This window comes from Colobus angolensis, unplaced genomic scaffold (assembly GCF_000951035.1).
Source record: "Colobus angolensis palliatus isolate OR3802 unplaced genomic scaffold, Cang.pa_1.0 Scaffold619, whole genome shotgun sequence".
NCBI lineage: Eukaryota > Metazoa > Chordata > Mammalia > Primates > Cercopithecidae > Colobus > Colobus angolensis.
This window is the reverse complement of record NW_012119810.1, coordinates 98,021-107,822: the sequence shown is the minus strand read 5'-3', so window position 1 is coordinate 107,822 and position 9,802 is coordinate 98,021.

Here is a 9,802-nt window from a genome sequence, read left to right as displayed (position 1 = left end):
CCCTCCTGCTCTGCTAGTTTGATGGAGCAAGAGTTCATTCATTTTGCCTCTCAGCAGAAAACAAGAACCATGCCAAGATAAGGGCACAGTCGAAATAGTGAGGACCACCAGCCTAAGAGGAGCCATTTATATCAAATGCAACTAAATGACCCAGTGCTGCCTGCTGTTGCCCTGAAGCTGAGATTGGGTCTTGCATATTGTTTATTTGGAGCAACAAATTATAAAAACAATAATCTCACAAAGTAGACTGGGTTTAAGATGACTATTCCAATATGCAATATTCCTTGCCCCATTATGAGCCTTCAAACCACCATTCAAGGAACAATGATTCCTTATGGATACTCACTTTTTACATTTCTTTCCTTTTAAGTCAGTCTCTGAGTTATCTGAATTCTAAAAATAATTGAAATGTTTGTGTTTTGGTTCTAAATGTTCCTTCAGTGGTGATGGTCAGGCAGTAAAATGCCTGGCTTTGTTATACTGTATGCATTTCTCCTTCCTTTATTTTTGTTTTAATCCTCTCTATCCCCCTCCTTTTTTCAACTATGAATTGATTACCATCTTTTTCCCTTGATAAGAAATGAAAGATGACAGTTAGTTGTCTGATATGTACAAATTAACTTGAAATTAAGGATAATCTGGCATCTGACTTTCCCCAAGGAAACCTTGCCAGAAACAGCGTGATTTATTTTTCACAATTTTCACAAAAGCCCTCTCTTGTGGGACCTCAACAAATGTCACTTCTGTTGTGAGACTTTTAAAAACAGTGGACTGTAATTTTTACAAACCTATAAATATGGTGCTCTCTCTCTCTCTCTCTTTCTCTATATATATATATGGAGAAAAACATATATATGTCCAAGAAAAACAAAAAGTTGAAAATAGGATGAGATTGAAATCACAGTATCCCACTTGGCTTAGTAGTGAACAATATTTACCTAGTCATAATAATACAATAATAATAATTATTACTAATATTATCTTTTTTGAGACAGAGTCTCGCTTTGTCACCCAGACTGGAGTGCAGTGGTACGATTTCAGTTTACTGCAGCCATCGCCTCCAGGGTTAAAGCGATACTCGTGCCTCAGTCTCCTGAGTAGAGATATACACACACACACACACACACACACAGACACATATATAGTTCAAAAAGGAATGTAGAAGCAAGGAACATAGAAGGGCATGGTCAGTATATATATATTATATATTATATATTATATATATATTATATGTATATATTATACATATATATATATATATATGGAGAGAGAAAGAGAGGGCCATGTCTCCCATGTGCTTTCTTTACTGTGTTCATAATTGCTCTGTTTCAGAACTTATTCAGGACTTAGGGTACTTTTGCCGTACCAAACATCTGTGATTGGAATAACTATGGTGGAAACATCCTGTATTAAATTATTCTAATTGGCCACTTTGATTACTAGTATCATTAGAGGACTTTCCTGGCAAAAAATACCTGTTTCCAACTTAGTGAGAGTTCCTCTAATTTATTAATTTACAAAAACCTGTTGAACCTCTCTTATACCAGGACCTGAACTAAGGAGTGGATTATAATCAAGAGAAACATTCTGGTGCAAAGTGAAGGTAACATATTAATATAAACATGGGGTGACTTCTATACTGAGTTCTACCGTATTGAAGTTGTGACTGGTGGGTAGATGGGGGTGAAAATGGACTGGTTGTAATCTGTCGATGTTGACATCTACTATGATAATGTTGTTGCCATATAGTCTGTTGTCCTTTAAAGATACCACTGAATCATCCTTCATCCCTACAGTTCAAGTACAGCTTTCTTTCATATCTTCTAAAACCACTTTAAGATATATGAGATCATTCTCCTCCTCAAATATTAGTTTAAGAAAGCATCTATGGCACTCCTAAGACTTTATCTGGTTTTATGCTACTTTTGGGCGAATAGGTGATTGTGTTGCTCCTGAGGCATGCTCTGCTTGGCCGCTTAACGCTCTCTCTACTTACATACACGACCGTATACAGCTATGAGTTTTTCCTGGAGTTATGCTGCTTTCTTGGGCTGTAGCCTGGAATTGATATTCTCTGCTCTCCTGTGTTTCCAAGCTAATCTGAACTTGTCACATCTGAACTTGCTTCAAGGCTCCCTTTTCTTCATGACCCGGAAATCTCTGTTCACTCCTTGCCTCCCCTTTACTTTTCCTCCCAATAAGGAAGTTTTATCCAGTTTGGTATGTGAAGTATGGGAATCAGCCAGATAGCTCTGACTTTTACTCATCCACAGTTTTCCCAAGTCAATGGCCTTTACTCATGAGTAATATTTGTTCTCTCCTAGGAGAATGTACTAAGTTTTTGAAACTCAAAAGTCAAGAATCTACTTCTTTTTTTCTTTTCATGTTTTTTTTCCTCTCTAGAAGCAAGGAACTTAGAAGGGCATGGTCAGTATTTTAATGAGGGAAAGGGGTAATGAGTAAAAGCCTTAATAAGGGTGAGTATTCCAAAATATTTAATCTTACTGATTAGTTCTACAGAAAACCCAATATAGACAGGATAATAGAGATAATCATAAACAAAGTTAAGTGACCATAGCAGAGAGGAAGAAGATACTTCATTCTGGGTGTCTGAAGATGGCTTCATGGAGGACATGGAGTTCTGCTTTGATAATGTGGAATGAATATGATGTCAATAGGATAATGGGAAATGGATATGATTTTAATAGAAGGTTTTTTTTTGATGGAGAAGGGACTGAAAAGGCTTTCTCAGTAAAGAGAATTGCTGAACAAAGATAAGCCATTTGAGAGCATCTAGGATGTGCAGGAAAACAGTTTTCTTTTGGCTAGAATGTTAAAAGCATTCTGAATAGACATATAATCCCTAGCCCTCTAGAGGCTTCTGGATTTGAATCTTGAGTCTGACCTTACTAACGGTGTGACCTCGGGTGAATTACTTAACCTTTCTGTGCCACAGTTTCTTCATATGTAAATGCAAATACTGATAGTACCTGTGGCATGATGTATGAGGGTTAGGTGGTTATAAATGTTAAGGTACTTACAACAGCGTCTGGGGTTTAGAAAACACTATTAGCTGCTGTTATAATCTTGTTAGGGAGAAGAGGGGAAAGCTAAGCTATAGAAAGGGTAGGAAAGACCTTGAATGAGATGAGGATGGAACTGACCAGAGATGATGTAGTGAAAATTCATCTTGGCAAAACTGCTTAATTTAAATCAGTGATTTTCCAACAAAATTCTGTGTAAGAATGACAAAGAAGCTCATTAGAAATGGAATTCCCAGGCTGCTATCTTCTCCCAGTGATTGTGATCCAGTAGGCGCAAGTTATGGTAAGAAATATGTGTTCTTAACAGTGAGGATTCTAAAAACTAAGATTAGGGTGAGGCAGTGAGGTGCCTAGGTACAGAATTCAAGGAGGCCCTCATGTTCGGGGTCATGCTAGTGCAGGGGAGCTGAGAGTGAGTGCTTCCTTACATTTTATGCCCCAGATGACTTATTAGCCTTGCCCTGGTCTGAGCTTTGAGATTCTGATGCTTGTGGAGGAGGAAACTCATTCATTCTTTCACTCATTAGACATATTTCCAGAGCACCTGCTGTGTGCCTGGCATTATTCCAGGTACTTGGCATACATCATTAAAAACAACTGACAATGATCCTGTCCTTGTGGAGCTCATATTTTAGTGGGACAGACAAAAAATAATAAACCTAAGGTGATAAATACTGTGAGAAAAATAAAACTAGAGCAGGATAAAGGTAGTGGCTAATACTCGAGATGCTTTGTTTTAAAGGAAGTCTCAGGCTAGTTCTAAGAGAATAATCTCCAGGACCTATTCAAATGTAGCCGGAGTGGTGACCTGGAACCTCCTGTGTTGTAAAAGGATTCTGAGAGCCCTTCCTTCCTCAGCAAGAAGCATGTTACATGGGCCATTGGTAGTGTCTAGTGTTGGGGCTCAGAGACCAATATCTGCAAAATATGCCACTTTGACATGCTGAAGAAGCCTCAATGTCTCTCTGACCATCCCACCCCCTCCACACACATACACACAATCCCTCTCTACAAGCACAAGATGAAGTTGAAGTTCCTTTATCTGCCTAAGATCCAGACCCACCGAAGAGAACAATTGTATTTTCCCCTCCCTCTAAGAGTGAGAGTGTAACCACATCTGAACAGACCCTTTCACAAATTAATATAAAAATTAATCTCTGATCCATCCATTCTCCCTAGTAATTCCCTCACAAAATTCCTCTTCTCCCCAACCCTATAACCTGTTTTGCTAGGATGATGTATACGCTTCTGTACCCTGTTGTGGAGTGGGTAATTACTTGTGGTTTTCCCTGTGTACACGTTAAATAAATGTGTGTGCCTTTTCTCCAATTAATCTGACTTTTAGGAGTTGATTTTTTCAGTGAATCCTCAGAGGGCCAGGGGAAGCTTTCCCTTGGTTCTACACCACCATGGGTTCAGCCAGGAAGAAGAGGGTTATAATTTCCTTCTCTTTGCCTCCTTCAATATCCAACAAACCTAACACGTTACCTCTTTCGGTGCCTGCCATTAATACAGCTATGGAGAGTACGTGCCAGTGACACAGATGTTCTGCTTTTTGGAGGCTGAAAACCTCTGGTGGTTGAAAATGATTCTGTGAGGAAAATCTAAAGGCAAATTGATGGCAAAATGTCACTGAAATGAAAAAGCAGACTGTAATGCCAGAAAAAAATTAATGAAAACTGATAATTCTATGATCTCCTTAGTATTTGTCATGCACAAATGTCATGGAATTTTAGAACTGGATGAGGACCTTAGTGATCATCTAACAAAGCAGATATGAAATGAGAGTTAGGAAATGATGAGTATAAAGATCATTTAATTAAGAAAATCTCTTTTGTAAAAAGAGTGATAAAGGGAGAGAGCCTCTATTACTAAAAACAGGGGACCTCGGCCAAAGGCTTGTTCATCAGAACACATGGCAATTAGATATTTAAAGACAGAAAGTAGAGGAGGCTAAGGGCATGAAAGGACAAGAATAAATCAGGAAAATAAATGAGGCCAAAAAAAGACATAAAGCATTGAACTTTCAAAGTCTGTTAGATTTTATTTTGTGCTGTTGCTGATGTACAAACAGAACATGTCATTGAGAACAGGGCATATTAAAGCACCTTGTGACGGAAAATTATTTTGAACACTACATTAAGTAAATGAGTGACAATTAAAGACCACTGATTCTGAGGTTGGGAGCACTGGGGTAAAGCATTAGAGGGTACCACGTTCTCATTTATTCAGTGGATATTCATTGGGTAGCAACTAGGTTTCCCTTGAAAGATGTTGACAAAAATAGAGCCAGATCTGCAATCTGGATAAACCTGTCTCTTGTTGGCTTCCTATTTAATGTTTCTGAAAGACCTACGTATGGGCATTTCATTGCACTCTGTTACCTAGAGTAGAATTGGGTGTGTACAGCATTCCATGGGCTGACTCGTTCAGTGAACCTATCTAAATGGTCACATGGATCTGGAAAGTTTTTTATTATGATGTAAATCTGCTCCAATAGTAGTAGCAAGTTGTAAGTCCATACTCAGGCTCAGCCAGAAAGAATACCTTTATCAAGAAAATAATCTGAAGTGTGCTGGGACCTAGTTGGTGCTTACTAAATATTTACTAAATAATTCAAGAACTGGTGACCCATCTACCATGTATTTCAGACAGATTCCCCACCACGAAAAAAGCATCTGCCCGGAAGAATGTCTATCAAACTGTTAATAGTTGTTAATTTGTTTGGAAGGAAATATAATAATAAGGGGCTTGCAGGAAGAACAAAGAGGGGCTTTTAAGTTTTGCCCTATGTAATTTATTGACATCTACTTAGGGTAAATAAAAACTTCTCCAAATCAATAATATCTGCTATTATTCCTGCTATGTACCTGGCGTAATTCCAGGTGCTTGGCATACATTAGTGAATAAAATGGACAAAAATATCTACTCTTGTGGAGATTGTATTTTAACAGAGGAGACAGAAAATAATAATTGTAATTAACTAAGTAAGTTGTATATTATGTTAGAAGGTGACATGTACCTTTTAACAGGAATAAAGCTAGAGCAGGAAAAAGGTGGTAGTTTCCACTTCAAGGTACCCTGTTTTAAAGAAGGACCCATGCCAGCTCTAAGAATTTTCTTCTGCACCAACTGAAATTCATTGGGAGTAGTTACCTGCTATTAACTTCTTTAGAACTTAAAATCTTATAAAATTAACTTCTGAGAAAATTTTCTAGAAATAATACCACTTTAAATATACATGATTTGTATACTTTCCATGTAAATAGCATGTACAAAATAAAAGTTCATCGATATTTGCAATAATCCTATGAATTAGGCAAACATGTCAAAAGGGGAATTTATTTCAATGTAATAAATGGGAGCTGATATCAGGCTACTATACTGACATTTATTTCAGTGTAATAGATGGGAGCGAAGTGGTGTAAAACTCGTGGTTTTACAGAGTATGTGTTATCCAGGATGATAACTCCGTATAACCTGGTTCCTAGTATAATAATTAGAGTTATACCTTACAGAGATGAGAAAAAGAGATAATAATATGACTTAATTGAAGGTTCCAAAGTTGGAGTATTGAAGACATCAAAGTGTAATTCCAGTTCCTTGAGTCAAGATGATAGATTTTTATTGTTAATTTATGGGTGATTGATCACCAAAGGATGGATTTATTGATATCAAACTCAAAAAAGGTAGATGCATTAAAAGGAGCACCAATCTGTTAATTCATTATGTGACATCTCTGCAGTTTCTAGGATTACTCTAAGTTATGTTCAGAATGTTACGTACATTGCTGGGTTGAGCCTAAGCCTCCAGGTTTGTAGGATGTTAATTGCATACACCCAATAATTTGTTTTGCATGTCTAGTTCTCTCTTTGTTGCTAGGGTTTCCTTCCGCATACTATTTATTTCCTCAAGAGAGGACAAGGGAAACAAAACTTTGAGATGTGAGTCATGTCTCTTTTGTTTCTGAGCTTAGTGGCTACACAGGTGCATGGCTAAAGGAAAGAAGTCACAAGTAAAGCTCAAAGAGAGAGACATTCAAGGTGTCAATCTGGATCACAGCTCAGTGGGATGCAACCAGTGGGTCTTGGGTCTCAGTGGGGAACAGCCAATCATTTTCACAGTTCAGCTGCAGGAGTGCTTGGCAGGTAATCAGCAGCCACCAGAGAGGTTTGGGATTCCCTAGTTAAGTTTCATCTGTCTCTCTTCTTCAGAAAACTGTTAAAAACAAAAACAAAACTTTATGCTTTAATACATTCCAAAATGAATCATGATGATTGAAGAAGTTGTCAGGTATATAAATTATTGAATGAGAAGAAACTTTGGAATGATCCAAGGAGAAAAAGACAATAGTCATCTCCATTTTTCCTCTTTTCCCAGAGATTACTATTCTGTAAGAAAGGGAAAATTAGGAGACATCATGAGGGTCTATATTTGGGGCTGTTTCTTCCAAAAGAAATAATCTTATAATCTTCTGATAGTGATGCATTTGGATACTTGATAAATATCCTGGAAGTGATTTATCAGTGAAATTTTAGCTTGCTTAATTAATCAGAAAATTCCAATAATGGACACACACAAAATAGTATTCCAGTACATGTACACACACACACACACACACACACACACACACATACATATCACATTTTACACACACATATATGTATATATACACACACACACACACACACACACACACACATACATACATACACCACATTTTCTTTATTGGGTAGAACTGGTAATTGTTATGTTAAGTGAAATATGCCAGATACAGAAAGACAAATATCATGTGTTCTCACTCACATGTAAGAACTAAAAAAAGTTGATCTCAGGGTGATAGAGAGTAGAATGATAGATACCAACGGCTGGGAAGGGTGTGGGGGTGCAGGAGGGGAATGAAGAGAGGTAAGTTAATGGACACAAACACAGATTGAAGGAATAAGTTCTAACGTTTGACAGCAGAGTAGGGTGACTAGTTAACAATGTATTATACGTTTCAAAATAACTAGAAGGGAGAACTTTAATTGTTCTACAATACAAAGAAATGATAAATTCTCAGTGTGATGGTGATGGATGCCCTAAGTATCCTGACTTGATTATTACACATTCTATGCATGTAACAAAATATTCCATGTATCCCATAAATATGTATAAATATTATGTGTCAGTAAAAAAATCTAAAGAAAAAATAATAGGCACATATCTACAAAGGCATTCTGCTGGTTCTGTTAACATAGGAGTGGATGAACTGCTGTAAGAAGCCAGGTGTATATATTTTAGACTTTGTGGCCATGTGGTCTGTGTAGCAACTACTCTGTCATTGTAAAAGCAACAGTAGACCATATGTAAACTAATAAGTCTGGCTGGGTTCCAACAAAATGTGATTTATGGACATTGAAATTTTAATTTCATCTAACTTCTACATGTCACAAAATATTATTTTCACTGTTTTTAACCACTTAAAATTGTGAAGATCATTTTTAGCTGTCATGCAGTACTTTGCTGATCACTATCTAACACAAACTAATCAACACAATCAACTGGTTTTCTTCATGTAGTCAAAGGCTAATTCTTCAAACATGATTCTGAAGAAGAGCAGCTGAACTCCTGTGCTTCCAGATTCTTTATCTAAGACTTTCTCAAGTCACTGTTGTTCCCACCCTGCTTACTCTCCTCTTAATTTCCAGTCATACAGGAACACGTGCCTTTTCCCTGCTTGCCCTGTGGTGTAGCCAAGTCTATATTTGAACAATTAAACTAGACTTCATTCTTTTGTACAAGTTTCTTTGTTATTTTGAGATAATAGATAATGTAGCTCACAAGCTAGTTTATGTATCTTCAGTTTAGTAACCTGCAAAAGATGCTTGCCTTTCTCCTGGCCTCTGTGTGGCAGAAAGCACATTCCTTCTGCACACCTCATATGTCCTACCATGCCTACCCTCCTTATGGGCCAGACTCATTAGAGGACAGCTAGGTGAGAGAGTATGGTATGCCCTGGATTAACAGTGTGAGGCCTAGCTTCCACGTCTTGTTACAGGATTCTCCTTTGACCCAAAGGCCAATACCAGAATGTCTGCTCCTGTCAGTGCAGGTCTGGCCACCCACTCAGAGAGATGGAACTTCAGTATTTGATTTGAACAATTAAAAAATGTCATCCTCTGTACCGACTCTGATTCATCAAGAATGCTTTTCTGGAGCCTTATGCATATGTGTAGATTTTCAAGTTCACGAATAGGTTCCACGGAAATGAGTTCAGAGGTTGATTCTGATGGCTGCATGAATGGCAGCCCTCATGTTGTTGACATCAAGTCCCAGCCTGCAGCTTCAAGAAACCACTTGTATCAAAAAGTTAAAAGAACAGAGATACTTTCAATTGCAGGTGAGGTCATACAAAATAAAGACAGACCTTCCCCTGAGCATTGTAAAATTTAAATTTTTAAATAAACTCTGTCATTAGAAGTAAATTATTTGGGCATTTAATACTGTGTAAAAAGGCTGGGTGCTGTGGCTCATGCCTGTAATCCCAGCACTTTGGGATGATGAGGTGGGAAGATCACTTGAACCCTTAAGTTCCAGGCCAGCCTGGGCAACATGGCAAAATCCCACCTCTACCACAAAAAATACAAAAATTAGCTGGGCATGGTGGTATACACTTGTAACCCCAGGAATGTGAGAGGCTGAGGTTGGAGGATCTCTTGGGCCTGGGAGGCAGAGGTTGCAGTGAGCGGAGATCACTCCACTGCACACCAGCCTGA